Here is a 17,693-nt window from a genome sequence, read left to right as displayed (position 1 = left end):
TTGTTGTTGCAGAAATCAAGAGGTACGTTTTATTGTTCCGACCTAGCTTCAGGTGACGATGAAGATGAATCCTCTTCTGAATTCGAAGGTTACATTTGAACATTCATCACATTTTTCCAACCCTTGACTTTCTTTTTTGGGGGTTCTCAAAATGCAAATTTATATTCCCTCTTGTGTGGTTGAGATAAACTTTTGAAATCGGAGGGCAAGCTGAGTTTTTCTCTTGATAGCACGTGTGGTATCGATGGTTTTCGTTGGGGCAGGCAAAACAAAAGACAATGATGATGATGATGATGATGATGATGATGATGTAGCTGAACTCCTGAATTTCTTGAAGGATTGGAAAGAGTTTCAGGGCCTGGCTTTACTTCCGATTCCGTGGTAACAGAGTCGATCTCATCATTCAGGATTGTGGACGAAGCAAGGCATTCGTGTGGTTTTGTTAGGATAGAAGTTGAAAATTCCCGTGCACTCAAATTTATTCACAGCATTTGCTACGTTAACTCCACGTCTTCAGACGATGTTGTAAATTTTACCAAAAACAGAATGTAGGTTTAGAGATTATTCTGTACAATTAGTCTACATAGGCGTAAGTACTTTAATAAAGAAGAGATAACTCATATTATATTCAGATTCAGAAAGCTCCACGACGACGTATTCACATAGTCCCATTCCCTGACTATATTTTAAATAGAAGCAGCTGCTCATATTTTTAATAGATGTATCTAGTTGTTCTGCTGAGTCATCTGATGGGTGGTATACACCTGGTAGCGAAAAGATTTATAACTAGCATTCAATGTATTTGAACAACAGATCTTATTTTAAACAGACTTAATATCGAAAGGCAGAAAGATACAAGGAATACTGTCTCATCTCTTCTATTTTCTTCTGTATGAGTGATGTCTGCATTAAATATACGACAAAGCACCAAAGAAACTGGGGATGTGTATTAAAATACAGAGATGTGTTAACAGGCAAAAGACGCTGTTGTGGTAGTCAAAGCCTATAAAAGAAAACAAGTATCAGGCGCAGTTGTTAGCTCGGTTACTGCTACTGCAATGGCAATTTATAAAGTTTTAAGTGAGTTTGAACGAGGTGTTACAGTCGGTGCACATGCAATGGGACACAGCATCTCCGAGGTGGCGATGAAGTACGACCATTCCACGAGCGTACTGTGAATATCAAGAATCCGGTAAAACACCAAATCTCTTATAGCGCAGCGCTCGGAAAAAGATCCTGCAAGAACGGGAACAAGGACGACTGAAGAAAATCGTTTAGCGTGACAGAACTGCAACCCTTGACGCAATCCTGGGGCATCAACAATTGTCAGCTTGCGAACCATTCAACGAAACATCATTGATATGGGCTTTCGGAGCCGAAGGCCTACTCGTGTACTTTTGATGACTGCACGACACAAAGCTGTATGTCTTGCCTGGGCCCGTCAACACCGACATTGGTCTGTTGACGACTGGAAACGTGTTGCCTGGTCGGAAGAGTCTCGTTTGAAACTGTATCGAGATGATGGATGTGTACTGGTATGGAGACAACGTCATGAATCCATGGACCCTGCATGTCAGCAGGGGACTGTTCAAGCTGGTGGAGGCTATGTAATGGTGTCGGACGCGCGCAGTTGGAGTGATATGAGACACCTGATACGTGTAGATACGACTCTGATAGGTGACACGTACGTAAGCATCCTGTACGGTCACCTGCATCCACTCATGTCCACCGTGCACTCCGACGAACTTGGGCAATTCGTGCAGGGCAATGTGACACACCCCACACGTCCAGAATCTCTACAGAGTGGCTCCAGGAACACTCTTCCGAGCTTAAATACTTCCACTGGCCACCGAACTGCGCAGAAATGAACATTAAAAAGCATGCCTGAGATGCCATCCAACGTGCTGCTCTGAAGAGATCACCCCGTCCCCAGCCCCCTCGTACTCTTACAGATTTATGGACAGCCCTGCAGGGTTCATAGTGTCAGTTCCCTCCAGTACTACTTCAGACATTAGTCGAGTCTAGGCCAAGTCGTGTTTCGGCACTTTTGCGTGCTCGCGGGGGCATTACACGATATTATGCAGGTGTACCAGTTTGCTTGGCTCTTCAGTGTATGTGGGAAAAGCTTACGGCCGTTTGAGCACGATATGTTTAGCAACGTCTATACTCCACAGGATACCATGCGATGTATGGCGGAGGGTACTTTGTGTTCCACTATCACCCCCTCCCCTCTTCCTTTCCTTGTCGCAAATGATCTGCCGGATAAACAACTGTCTGTAAGTCTATGTGTGAGCTGAACTCTCTCTAATATTACCTTCACGATCTTTTTTCAACGTATACGTGCGTGGAAGCAACGTACTGGTTGAACCTTCTAGGAACAAATTTTCTCGTAATGTTAAAAGTAATCTTCACCTTGATGCACAACGCCTCTCTTGCATCATCTGCCGCTGTAATTGTCTGAGCACCTCCGTGACGTTATCGCACTTACCAAATAAACCTGCAACGAAAAGCGTTGCTGTTCTTGGAATCTTCCATGTCTCCTCTCTCAGTTCTATCTGATACTCATTCCAGGCTGGCGGGAAGTATTCAAGTATCGGTCGAACGAGAGTTTTGTAAGCTTTCTCTTTCGTGGATGGGCTACATCTGCTGAGGTCTCTTTGAATGAATCTCATTCTGACATCTGCCATAACTACAATTGTTTTTAAGTAGTCATTTCACTTTTAATCAAAACGTAAATATTTAATTAATATATTTCAAACTGACATACAGTTGTGCACAATATGGAGTATTGTCAAATATTTAATTAATGTGGACTGCTTGCAGTGACGGTTCCGTAATCGTGTAATCATAAAATGCTGGAGTTTTGTGCCTATTTATGCGTAATACGCTACATATGGTGACATACAACTTGATATACGAGGGTTGCCCAGCAAGTAAAGCACGGCATTTTTTTTTCTCCGCCAAAAACAATGCTACGAATGCGAAACGTTACATATGTATTATTTGGAGTCCCCTGAGAGAGCGCGCCAAGTTTCCAACACTTCCGACGGACAGTGTAGCTGCAGGAAAGATAGAAAACGGCGTCTGTAGGTGATGTATGTTACAAGTAACGTGCCGCCATTGAATTTCTCACTGTAGAGAAAGAAACAGTGGAGAATATTCTCAAACGCTTGTGTAGAGTCTATGGAGCATCTTCTGTCGACAGAAGTACAGTTAGTCGCTGGGGACGGAGGGTGGGGTCAGAAGGCGGTTCGGCGGAGCTCCACGATTTGCAGGGGAGACCATCCACGGCTGTCACACGTGACGCACCTGACCTAGTCCCTCGGACTTCCACTTGTTTGGGTCATTAAAGGATGGCATTCGTGGAAGATATTTTGAGGACGATGAGGAGGAGATTCACACAGCCAAACACTGGCTCCGCATCTAGGACAAGGATTTATACAGACAGGGCATACACACCCTTGTTTCGCGATGGAGGAAGGCCATAGAACGGGATGAAGGGTATGCGGAAAAATGGGTTGTACAGATAAAACACCATTCTTTCATGTGTGTAATTCTCATTATGTTCAATAAAGAATTGTTGAAGAACAAAAATGTGGTGCATTACTTTCTGGGCAACCCTTGTGCATACGTAACGTTCCACAGTCGTAGCATTGTTTTCAGGTGAGAAAAAAATTGCGGTGCATTATTTTCAGGGGCAAACTTTTGTTCTGCTCCATGCCATCCCTTAACCTATTGCTCTCTTTTGATTGACTGATACTTAACCTTTTGTTATATGCAACTTTTGATGCCAAATTGTTATCAAATTAATTAAATTGTGAGAGTTGATTGATTTATGACACTTTCCCCATTTCCTTAACCTGAATGATTTGTGACTCCCTGGGGGTTGACGTACGGCCTCCTGGGGATAATCTGTCCTTCTGAGAAACTCCCCCCCCCCCCACCCCTCTCTCTCCATCAGCCTCTTTCACCATCCCTCTGGGAACCATCAAACCTCCCTCCCTCCTCGCTGATGCAAGCACACATTCAGCCCTGTATTATTCGAATAGCCCCTCCCACTTTACCAGTTCGATTGACTAATTAATTAAATTGGTCAATTAATTAACCAATTCCCTCCCACCCTCCAATCTCCCTTCATTTTCCCCACGTGGAAATTGTCGCGAAAAATAGTCAGTTGATTAGCTATATGGCGGAAAATCGATTAGAGTGTATGGAATGTTGCTTAAACAATTTCTGATAGACAAGCCAATGTGTGGAATTGCTAATATTGTATATTTAAACATTTTATAGGACGTAAGTCAGTATTTATTTAAACACTTTGCGAGAAATTGACTGCAGTCTTTAAGTGCAGAACTGTGTGGACTCAGGTGGTGTGTTTATGTTCTATGATCATTTCCCTTTAGCCAACACCTTCTTACTACTAACCCAGACACTTAATCAATACTTTAGAATTAACAGCACAGCTGATTTACATAAAATGTTCCAAACACCATCCATCTTAAGCATCATTTTGCAAAAACCACACTTTCCTTCTCAATCATCTGTTATATCATCACAACACTCTCACATCTACTATACACCTGTGCTGGCGTACTCCTCCGCCGGAACACCAGTTTGCACTAGGAAACATAATATAGAAAGCGCTGAACTAGGCGCATCTATGACAAGAGAAGACCAAGACTCCGCCCCCAGGTTACGCGCCGATAACACCCCGTGGGCAGCGAGCGTATAGGCCGCCGGCACCGACCTAGCTGTCTCAGTCTTTCAAGCTCCGTACCTCAGCACATCGCATCGGGACTCAGATCGCATTGCACCTCAATACGTCGCACTGAGCTGTAGTCTTCCACAAAGATAGTCATCGCCTCGCACTTCAGGTAGTTGTGATGTGTGAGATGGCGATTTCAGCGCATCTGTAGTCGTAAGGGGATGAAGGATTTTACGAGGAAAATTATGTCCAGTCATAAGAGAGATGTAGATGATTTGTCCAGAGCCATAGTCGTCAGGAGGAGGTGTATCCGATACTTCACTCATTGCCGAATATCATCGGATTGGTAGTGCAATCGTAATATTTAATTGTAATTACAGTGATAAATATGCGTCCAGAGTGCATGGCGGAGGCAGCCAGTGGCTGGAATCAATGGACATTCTTGGCTTAAGGCTCATGTGAGCAGCGGGTACAGAGAAATGTTCTGGTCAGCTGACTAGTCGGTTATGCCCGCAGCTGCAGGGGCAAGTCCCGAAGGCAACGCCCTCTGGATAGTTCAGCGAACTAGAACTCACTATGCATTGGGCTGTCTCCACGATCACGTGTGTTGCTTGTATTCTTGGCAGAAAGTTGAGAGAGTTAGTATCGATCACTGCCAGGTGTTGACGCTGGTTGTATTGTTAACGTCCAAATTCCTATCACTCCAATCACCCAAGATGCCCTCCATGGCTAGGGGTGGTGTACTCCGGCATACATGAGCGTCCACGACTGCAGCTGTCTCCAACCTCTGACGATGGCGGTTTATAAGAGGATCGGCGTGCTATGTGTGGACATTGGGACATGACTGCGCAGGAGGTGCGAGTGTTTCAGAAGTATCTGCCATCAAGTCACGACAACTACTGCTATGGAGTGGATCGAGGTTTAAGTGTGTCGTCTTTAGTGCTTCTTAATACATTGCAGTAGTTTCTGTCTTGCAGAAGTATTTATTGTTACTGTCTCTATCCTATCACACAATAGGCTCTTCCACCTCCTTGTGAATAAAGCGGAGAGAAGCAGTTTAGGATGTCTACAGTGCTCTAAAAACCCAATTACAACATCAGATTCACGATTGATAAATTTATTGTTTTCGATAGTGGTATTGCGAGCACACACACCAGTGCAACCCCTATGCAGATTGTTTAAGGGGACCACACCGTGGTTCAGCTAGAGAAAAATCGATTTTCGGTTTTCATCATATTTCGATAGATTAAGGTTTCATTTAAGTACCCTGAAAAGTATTTTGAAGAAAAAAATTTTTTTCGAGCATTTAAAGGTCATTTTCCTACCACGTGTGTTTATGTGCCACGCCCACTTTTCTATCACCCATTGTCCACCCGCCCACTGTCAACTCTAAGCCATATGGAGATGCCATTATTAGCAAAATAGAATGTGTAGGCCATGTTCAAAAACGTTTGGGAACAAGGCTGAGAAAACTAACTGTTGATATGAGAGGAAAAAATTAGAAGATGGAAAATTGTTGACCGGACAGGGTCGGTTACATAAAACTGAAATAGAAAACTTGCAGGTTTACTATGGGCAGGCAATTAGGAGAAATAAAGAAAATCTGGAGGCAATGAAGAGAGATGTTTGGGTCATATCCTTCCATAAGTCCTCTATTGATGAGAAGCCATGTCATGGATTGTGTCCATCAGGAGAAAATTCGTGGTGCAAATACAATAGGGCTCAGGCAACTGGAAAATCTTATTCTCACCAGCATTCTCTTCCTGCTGCCGCTATTACAGCAATTAAGCCTATTTTCAGAGACTTGGCTCATCCTGACCTTCTAAGGAAATGTCTGCATGGGCAGACACAGAACCCAAATGAATGTTTCAACAGCATAATTTGGAACCGCCTTCCTAAAACAGTATTTGTAGGCATGCATACAAAGAAACTAGCAGTTCATTATGCTGTTATTAAATTCAGTTGCGGTAATATGGAAAAGTGTTGGGTACTGAAAAAACTGGGAATTAATCCTGGTGAAAATATGATCATTGGGCTGCAACATTGCGATAAAATGAGGATAGCCGATGCAGACAGGTCTGCAGCTAATATGGCCAAGAAAGCAAGACAAAAATCCAGGAAGGTGAAAAAGAAGCTGGAAGACCTGCTAGAGGCCAAAGAAGGGCCAGCATACGCAGCAGGGCAATTTTAATTAACTGTAAGTAACAAATTTCAAAAGTTTTTTCTTCAAAGTCAATATCCCGCAAATTAAAATTTTCAGTACATATGCCCCATTATATCAGAAACTATCATAAATAAATGAATGAAATTTTCAGAGACTCTGCAAAACATAAAAAGCCACTTCTGGTACTACATTCATTAATATTCCCACATCAGTAAGTTCACAAAAAATATTTTCTGCAGAAAAAACAATATTTTTTGTTAATAAATTTAAAAAAGTATTTCTTAAAAACTATAAAATGGATAAAGTAGATTTTAGTAAAGTTGACTCTATTAGCATCATTTAATATACAGTAAAAATATTAAGGTCCTGCATCAAATAGTTTTTTCAGAAATGCGTCAAATACTTGCCTAAATTAACATGGGTTACATACGCAGGGTGTGGTCCCCTTATGACATAGCATGCAAGTGAGCTGAAATTTAAAATTTTCAGCTAAGTCCAATGTAATGAGCTTAGTACTGGCTTAACTGCGCCAGTATTCACCGAGAGGAGGTAAGAGAAAATAAAATTCGCTAGGGTGTGGAAACGGGGCAATTGCGGGATCGAATCTCGCCGGGTCTCCACAAATAGGATACAAGGACGGGGAAAGATGACCTCGCTGTCTGGTCTGCTCCCCTAAAAACAACCCATCCTCTCCCTCTCGTCTTTCTTCACCCCTCTGGGAACCTCCAAACTCCTTCCTCTCTCACTGTCATAAGCACATTTTCAGCCCTGACTTATTCGAATAGCCCCTTCTCATTCTATCATTTTGATTGACTACTTAATTAAATTGATCAATTAATGAACCCCTTTCTTTTACGCTAGATCTTTCATTCTGATGTCAAAATATTAGAAACTACCTTCAAAACAAACTGTTTACACGCTGAGTATTAATGCAACTATAATTATTTCCCGTGTAGCCTACTATCAGATAAAATTGATGGTACAGTTGCAACACATGAAATAATAAGTCTGCTCAAATGAACAACAAAAAGCACACGAAAACTTCAACGTTGCCCTCATCAGAACAAAATGAAACGTACCACAAATGTAAATCTAAAGGAACACTAATCAAAATATACGCCTTGATACCGCAGTGAAGGTCTTTACAGTACAGCGCTTTAGCTTGTAGACATCGTATTGAACGTCCTTACAAGCAGAGAGACCTGCTGATGAAGCTGTGACTGCAAAACGTGTATTGGAATAGTAAAAACGCTGTTTTTATGACAATATACAGATTTTATTATCGATTTCTCCATTTACGAATGGCCACTATAATTCCGTCCGAACAGGCCTTGGAAGGCCCAACGTAACCGACCGGCCGCCATGTCATCCTCAGCCCGCAGGCGTCACTGGATGCCGTTATGGAGGGGCATGTGGTCAGCACACCGCTCTCCCGGCCGTATGACAGTTTACGAGACCGGAGTCGCTACTTCTCAAACAAGTAGCTCCTCAGTTTGCCTCACAAGGGGTGAGTGCATCGTGTTTGCCAACAGCGCTCGGCAGACCTTATTTTCGGTGCTATCCCAGCCCGACAGCGCTTACCTTCGGTAATCTGATGGGAACCGGTGGTACTACCGTGCCAAGGCCGCTGGCAATAGCCACTATGGCTAGCGTTGAATAATTTATTTTGATAATATTATGACTTGAGCTCGTAATAACGCACGGCAGACCACACTGGAACACAACGTTAAAATGAAACTCGTGTGCCATTTCGTAATGTGCGTTAATTAGATAGAGTTACGTCGAATGCATGTTACTTGACCATTACTTCTGGTGGTTTAAAAGTGCTGAACCAACATGCGGACATTATCAGTATTACTGTTTTGAATTCAAAAGTTCTATCGCTTAATTTTTTCTCAGAAAGAAATAGGCAGTGAACTGCGTGATCCCTTTCAGTGCGAGGCCCCCTAGTATCACGTGTATTTGTGTTACATGGATCAACTTCCGATGAAGGCACGTGAAATTGGGCGTTATCTGACACTTTGGAGCGGCACAGAGTTAGCACGTGGCATTGAGGGCACTGTCTAGAGATACTAAGCTTAAACTGCCGGCAAACAAGTACTCTTATTCAGACTAAACGAGACCGTTTCAATAACCTTATCTGACGCTCTATATCAATTCACGGAGCCCTCCATAACTTGGTCGACGGCACATGATGGATATCGTACTCTGAGTGAACGTTATGAGTACCCAAGGAGCCCGCATCCCGTAATTCTGGCGGTAAAGTGAAATTCCAGCTGCGGACCAGACGGACGGCGCATGCGCAGTGCAGGAGCTGGCCGTGTGGCCGCAGAGCCACGAACTCCCCAGCCCCTCGCCCCCCACCTCATTACCAGGTGCCGACTGTTTTAGTGGCGGCCGTTAAGCCCCGCGGATGTGGACGCGGACGTGGCTCGCCCGCTTTCAATTAAGCTGTCGCCATTCGCGGCGCAGTAACGAGCCATTGCGACTGCGACAGCGAAAAGGGATGGTCGCCCTGCGTCGGGGGAATCCCCGCTCCGGACAGTGCGCGGCTTCCATGCAGCAGAGCTGCACGCAGGCGCCCGTTGTGTGTGTGTGTGTGTGTGTGTGTGTGTGTGTGTGTCAGAGAGTAGCGCACGCTCAGCGTTGCAGGCAGGCGACCACTGCAGCAAGTGAAGTCCCTCGCGTTAGTTGTCAATAAGATGCGTGAAAGATTTTTTGTCCGTTTTATCTTTGGTGGCTTCTAAGCGCTGGGATGGTAGGACCATAACAGTGAGAAAATACTGAACATACACACAGCTCCGCGTAATGAACGATTTATTTGCTTAAAACCGGTTTCTAAGCCAACACTCATGCAGCGCCGTACACTACCTGATGAAAAACTAAATGGTGCACTTACATGTAATTAACATCTAACATTGCAGAACGTGTTTCTGTTACGTTATTAAAAAGGTCAGAAATTTTACAAACATAATGAACAAGGAATAAGTATATTGAAGTAGAGCAGAACCCTAAACTACTTTCTTTGATGCTGTACCACCACAGCTCTAACCACTGGTCCATGGCAAACACATACAATTTTCAGTAACAGTGTTTTTCATCTTCGAATCTCCTTAAGGTTTTTACCAACAATGTGTCATTAAAGCACTCCATCTACAGGCCACAAGTGTCCCATCGGGCCCATTCGACCGCCGTGTCATCCTCATCTGAGGATGCAGATAGGAGGGGCGTGTGGTCAGTACACAGCTCTCTCGGTCGTTGCGACAGTTTTCTATGACCAGGGCCGCTACTACTCAGCCGAGAAACTCCGCAATTGGCATCACGAGGCTGAGTGCAGCCCTAAAAATGCCAACAGCGCGTGTCGGCCCGGATGGTCACCCATCCAAGCACCAGCCACACCCGACAGTGCTTAACTTCGGTGATCTGACGGGAACCGGTGTATTCACTGCGCAAAACCGTTGCCAGTGTGTCATTAACCAACATTTAATTATAACAATTTATGCCAAGAGTGATGTGTCTGTCTTAGATGTTCAACTCAATGTTTTCTTTAAATGGCATATTGTCATAACATGCAAGTTACTGTACGAAAACTACGAAAAACGAAGAATTTCCATATGACGTCTCCAAAGTGACAAATTTAAGATTTCAGCATAACGCAACTGTAGGTAACTCATCTTAGTTATTTCTTACACAATTTTATGTTTTCCCTAAGGTATGCTGACAGGACATTTTATCGGCATCATCTGTCTGCAATATCGTTATCCATCCGGGCCTCCGTGCATTTCAAAATGGCGCTTCCACGACAGGGTGGTGGACTGGTACCGGATCGAATCCACCTGGCCGATTAATAACGAGGATCGGTGTGCCATCCAACATGGATGTTGTTGTTAGGTGGTTTCCCACATTGCAGTAGGTGAATTCTGTGCTGGTATCCCAAAACCTACTCAGTTACATGATACACAAATATTTGTGGAATAGTCCGGCTGTTCTTGGAGGAAGGTTGAAACATTAATAGTTTGAATACAAAGTCTTAATGTTAAACATTACTTACTGTAGAGTATTAATATTTTTATTCAAGTTATTAATTGGTGCACAAATATTTAGATAACGTCTGCCCATTTTCTTTTGACTAACACCACACGCAAATAGTTGTCGTGCAGATGTTCAATGCCAGGGGACCGGAGGTGGTTGGGGGTTAAGTGGGCGGCGACAGGAAGGATCTTAAACCACACCTTAAACTAACCCTGCACCGGTGCGTGAAGAGACCAAAATGACGAGAAAAACGATGGCCACAATATCGTTGACGTCAAAATTTGTGCAATGTGCTTACAATACACTGCAATTTTGTAGTATGCCTGACGTAGCAAACTGTGTAGTTAAACCAGCCGAGTTGTTGAGAGGTTGCTAGTACTGTTCACAAAGGATGGAGAATATTTCATATTGGAGAACAATGTACTGTCTATCCTGCCCATGAAGGATGGAGGATATTTCGCACTACAGGATAATATTTTTCTCTGTCCTTCTCTATAAATGCTCCACTCTCGCTCTCACCTTTGTTTGCTACTTCTTCCACTGATAGCGCTGCTGTCATGTGTAAGAGCGAAAAACAATATCGTTTCGCTTTTATCCAAAAGTTTGTGCACTAACATACAGAAATCTATTTTCTTAGTTGTTTGTTGTGTAAGATGGCAAGAACTATGTCCCTTACATGAAGTCATTAAAGATCACCTAACTCACATTGAGCGAACAGTAGGGCTGAACAAAAATGACTGACAAGGCACAATGCATCTTATAGAGGATATAGTATGGACGTATTGGAATAATTAATGTCAGGGGATGGTTTTAAAGTAATTCACATGACATGAAAACTTTGTGGAAACGTGTCGATTTACTGGAGGCTAGTTTACCCCAGGGAAGTATTCGAGTTGACTGTGGCCAGCTGGGGAATGGCGATGGGAAGCGACAATAGGCAGCTTAGGGTGGCTCAAGCTCTGAGAAAGCGGTAACAGGGTGTGGCCTACAGCTGCCTTAAGATGAGTGACAGTGAGTGGGTGGTTGATCCCATGCTGGTGTACTGGGAAGCAGACAGAGAACTTGTACACCTGTTGCTAAATGTCCGTCGTCCTGTTTCCAGTAAAACATATGAGAAGGTCGAGCAAAGCTGCGGTGGAGAGGCCAACAAAGGTCAAAATATGCGTGTTTGTGACTGTAGCAACTTCATGCTGAATTCACGGTCTGCAGAGTCTGAAGAAAACCAGGTGAAGAGTGACAGAATGAAAAACACCGGCCTCTGATGGGAATGTAGGACCAAGGAATTTGAAGTACTCTCCTGAGAGTCAGAATTCCGGAAAAATTGGCGTTTGTGCAGACGCTAACCTTGATGGGTAGCCTGGGAGGAGCTAAATAGAAGTTGAGAGGAAGGTATATTTTGTGGGAATTTGTTCACTTCCCAGAGCAGGCATTGGACGGCGCAGGGAAGCGACGCATAATTAACATGACTTGTGGTGCAGTTGGCATAAGTGATTTTGCTGAAGGGGAAACTGAGGCAAAGAGCAGACTGGGAGAAGGCTCCGTAGAGGTCTTCCATTTTCAGCTTCCCTATAGTGCCGACGTGGCGTTCTTTACTCAGCTTGCTTGAGAAAGAGTTAGCATCTCTGCAGTTTAGGACTTAGTAAATGGAATGATTGAGCTTGGGGATAGGAAGTTTTGGTTCAGCTATATACTGAGCAAGATAGTTAGGAGTGAATAGACAAGCGCAGCCTTGCAGCACCACGAGGTCGGCTGACGTCCACCCAACGACACCGCTCCGCCATGCTGAATTCGGTGATATTGCGCCCGATCCGGCCACTGATTAATTTGTTAGATCACATCGGCAAAGTTTCCATGAGGATTTTATGGGCCGGGTATTGTAGAATTCTTCTCGCACTTTGCATTCGCCTGGGTCAGTCGATAGGAATTACTTTTGATTTATCGCGCTTTATTCCACGCAAACGCAGGAGAGTCATGTAATGTGATGATTGAAGGTCGTGAGTTAAAATTAATCTGTGCTAATCGACTGCATCTGTTTTCAATCAAGTAGTTGAAATCCCAAGTCACTTTCTTAATTAATTTTATGTTCAACATTTGCATCTGGTGTTCTATAGCTGAATATAACATCAATGTGCACCCCTTTTTAATTAAAAGGGATCAATTATGAATCAATTAATGTCAACACTGCCACTGCAGTTCAATCAGGAGCCACAGGGCCTTATTACTTTCTTTGCATTATCCAACATTGCGGCAGTTTTGCACTCTCTGTTGATCTGTTAGTCAATTACCTGGGGTGAACAAACACCAAAACCAGATAAGTGGCGGGAGGGGTGATACGTATAGCTGACCCATACCAGGATACGATACTTCGGGATTTGCTGGGAAGTAGTCTTGAAAAAGGAAATTTTTCCATGTGATCCACTGCTTAGCCATTTTTAATTGAAAAACGGGTAGGATTAGTTACAATAAGTTACATTGTCTTCTTCATGTGCTGTCCCTTCAAATTGACGTTTATAGGTGCTTGTGCATTGTATTTGTGATTTGTTGGAGTACTTATGATGTGCAGTGCAGTAATCAGCCGATGCTGTGCACACAGAACACAATCACTGGTACTAGCATTTTTGGGGGAATTCTTCATGATCTGTTTGTCGGGTCACTGCTCACACCCAGTGTATCAATTTGTGTCCTGATACATGTTTTGCATTATCTAATTATTGAGTCCCCCCCCCCCATGAACCATGGTCCTTGCAGTTGGTGGGGAGGCTTGCGTGCCTCAGTGATTCAGATGGCTGTACAGTAGGTGCAACCACAATGGAGGGGTATCTGTTGACAGGCCAGACAAACGTGTGGTTCCTGAAGAGGTGCAGCAGCCTTTTCAGTAGTTGCAGGGGCAACAGTCTGGATGATTGACTGATCTGGCCTTGTAACACTAACCAAAACGGCATTGCTGTGCTGCGAACGGCTGAAAGCAAGGGGAAACTACAACCGTAATTTTTCCCAAGGGCATGCAGCTTTACTGTATAGTTAAATTTCGATGGTGTCCTCTTGGGTAAAATATTCCAGAGGTAAAATAGTCCCCCATTTGGATCTCCGGGTGGGGAATACCCAGGAGGACGTTGTTATCAGGAGAAAGAAAACTGGTGTTCTACAGATTGGAGCTTGGAATGTCAGATCCCTTAATCGGGCAGGTAGGTTAGAAAATTTAAAAAGGGAAATGTATAGGCTAAAATTAGATATAGTGGGAATTAGTGAAGTTCGGTGGCAGGAGGAACAAGACTTTTGGTCAGGTGAATACAGGGTTATAAAATCAAAATCAAATAGAGGTAATGCAGGAGTAGGTTTAATAATGAATAAAAAAATTGGAGTGCGGGTAAGCTACTACAAACAGCATAGTGAACGTATTATTGTGGCCAAGATAGACACGAAGCCAATGCCTACTACAATAGTACAAGTTTATATGCCAACTAGCTCTGCAGAGGATGAAGAAATTGATGGAATGTATGATGAGATAAAAGAAATTATTCAGGTAGTGTGTCCGCAGCTCGTGGTCGTCCGGTAGCATTCTCGCTTCCCACGCCTGGGTTCCCGAGATTGATTCCCTGCGGGGTCAGGGATTTTGTATGCCTCGTGATGACTGGGTGTTGTGTGATGTCCTTAGGTTAGTTAGGTTTAAGTAGTTGTAAGTTCTAGGGAACTGATGACCATAGATGTTAAGTCCCATAGTGCTCAGAGGCATTTGAACCATTTTTTTATTCAGGTGGTAATAGTCATGAGTGACTGGAATTCCAGAGTAGGAAAAGGGAGAGAAGGAAACAAAGTAGGTGAATATGGATTGGGGTTAAGAAATGAAAGAGGAAGCCTTCTGGTAGAATTTTGCACAGAGCATAACTTAATCATAGATAACACTTGGTTCAAGAAACATAAAAGAAGGTTGTATACATGGAAGAATCCTGGAGATACTAGTAAGTATCAGATAGATTATATAATGGTAAGAGAGAGATTTAGGAACCAGGTTTTAAACTGTAAGACATTTCTAGGGGCAGATGTGGACTCTGACCACAATCTATTGGTTATGACCTGTAGATTAAAACTGAAGAAATTCCAAAAAGGTGGGAATTTAAGGACATGGGGCCTGGACAAACTGACTAAACCAGAGGTTGTACAGAGTTGCAAGGAGAGCATAAAGGAACAATTGACAGGAATGGGGAAAAGAAATACAGTAGAAGAAGAATGGGTAGCTCTGAGGGATGAAGTAGTGAAGGCAGCAGAGGATCAAGTAGGTAAAAAGAAGAGGGCTAGTAGAAATCCTTGGGTAACAGAAGAAATATTGAATTTAATTGATGAAAGGAGAAAATATAAAAATGCAGTAAATGAAACAGGCAAAAAGGAATACAAACGGTTCAAAAATGAGATCGACAGGAAGTGCAAAATGCCTAAGCAGGGATGGCTAGAGGACAAATGTAAGGATGTAGAGGCTTATCTCACTAGGGGCAAGATAGATACTGCCTACAGGATAATTAAAGAGACCTTTTGAGAAAAGAGAGCCACTTGTATAAATATCAAGACCGCAGATGGTAACCCAGTTTTAAGCAAAGAAGGGAATGCAGAAAGGTGGAAGGAGTATATAGAGGGTCTATATAAGGGCGATGTACTTGAGGACAATATTATAGAAATGGAAGAGGATGTAGATGAAGATGAAATGGGAGATACAATACTGCGTGAAGAGTTTGACAGAGCACTGAAAGACCTGAGTCGAAACAAGGCCCCGAGAGTAGACAACATTCCATTAGAACTACTGACGGCCTTGGGAGAGCCAGTGCTGACAAAACTCTACCATCTGGTGAGCAAGATGTATGAGACAGGTGAAATACCCTCAGACTTCAAGAAGAATATAATAATTCCAATACCAAAGAAAGCAGGTGTTGACAGATGCGAAAATTACCGAACAATCAGTTTAATAAGTCACAGCTGCCAAATACTAACGCGAATTGTTTACAGAAGAATGGAAAAACTGGTAGAAGCCGACCTCGGGGAAGATAAGTTTGGATTCCGTAGAAATGTTGGAACACGTGAGGCAATACTGATCTTACTACTTACCTTAGAAGATAAGGAAAGGCAAACCTACGTTACTAACATTTGTAGACTTGGAGAAAGCTTTTGACAATGTTGACTGGAATACTCTCTTTCAAATTCTAAAGGTGGCAGGGGTAAAATACAGGGAGCGAAAGGCTATTTACAATTTGCACAGTAACCAGATGGCAGTTATAAGAGTCGAGGGGCACGAAAGGGAAGCAGTGGTTGGGAAGGGAGTGAGACAGTGTTGTAGCCTTTCCCCGATCTTATTCAATCTGTATATTGAGCAAGCAGTAAAGGAAACAAAAGAAAAGTTCGGAGTAGGTATTAAAATCCATGGAGAAGAAATAAAAACTTTGAGGTTCGCCGATGTCATTGTAATTCTGTCAAAGACAGCAAGGGACTTAGAAGAAAAAACTGGTTCAAATGGCTCTGAGCACTATGGGACTTAACATCTGTGGTCATCAGTCCCCTAGAACTTAGAACTACTTAAACCTAACTAACCTAAGGACATCACACACATCCATGCCCGAGGCAGGATTCGAACCTGTGGCCGTAGCAGTCGTGCGGTTCCGGACTGCGCGCCTAGAACCGCGAGACCACCGCGGCCGGCGGACTTGGAAGAGCAGTTGAACGGAATGGACAGTGTCTTGAGAGGAGGATATAAGATGAAAATCAACAAAAGTAAAACGAGGATAATGGAATGTAGTCTAATTAAATCAGGTGATGCTGAGGGAATTAGATTAGGAAATGAGACACTTAAAGTATTAAAGGGGTTTTGCTATTTGGGGAGCATAATAACTGATGATGGTCGAAGCAGAGAGGATATAAAATGTAGGCTGGCAACGGCAAGGAAAGCGTTTCTAAAGAAGAGAAATTTGTTTACATCGAGTATTGATTTAAATGTCAGGAAGTCATTTCTGAAAGTATTTGTATGGAGTGTAGCCATGTATAGAAGTGAAACATGGACGATAAATAGTTTGGACAAGAAGAGAATAGAAGCTTTCGAAATGTGGTGCTACAGAAGGATGCTGAAGATTAGATGGGTAGATCAAATAACTAATGAGGAGGTATTGAATAGAATTGGGGAGAAGAGAAGTTTGTGGCACAACTTGACTAGAAGAAGGGATCGGTTGGTAGGACATGTTCTGAGGCATCAGGGGATCACAAATTTAGCATTGGAGGGCAGTGTGGAGCGTAAAAATCCTAGGGGGAGACCAAGAGATGAATACACTAAGCAGATTCAGAAGGATGTAGGTTGCTGTAGGTACTGGGAGATGAAGATGCTTACACAGGGTAGAGTAGCATGGAGAGCTGCATCAAACCAGTCTCAGGACTGAAGACCACATCAACAACAACAACAATTTCTGAGTGTAAGGGGTACCTGGGTTTTGAGTTTTCGTGTAACATAAAATTGGAAATCATAACGAGGAGAAAAGCCAAGACAACGGCAGAATATAATCAGACTGTTACTCGGGAGAACATGGGTGATGGTAGGGAAAGCTCTACCGATGAGCGTGACGAACGCGATTTGCAAATTCCCGAAATTGCGTCTCACGACTGGTTTAGTCCGCTGAATTGCAGGGACGCTGATTCAGGCAGTGATACTGAGAACTCGGGGAACGCAGGGAGTACAGGATTAATCCATAAGTATGGAAGATCCAGCCTAAGAAGCCAGAGTGTGTTGGAACAAAGCGGTGTCCGACCATTATCAAACGATTC

This window comes from Schistocerca americana, chromosome 8 (assembly GCF_021461395.2).
Source record: "Schistocerca americana isolate TAMUIC-IGC-003095 chromosome 8, iqSchAmer2.1, whole genome shotgun sequence".
Taxonomy (NCBI): domain Eukaryota; kingdom Metazoa; phylum Arthropoda; class Insecta; order Orthoptera; family Acrididae; genus Schistocerca; species Schistocerca americana.
The sequence above is the reverse complement of the archived record's forward strand: the minus strand, read 5'-3'. Positions refer to the sequence as shown.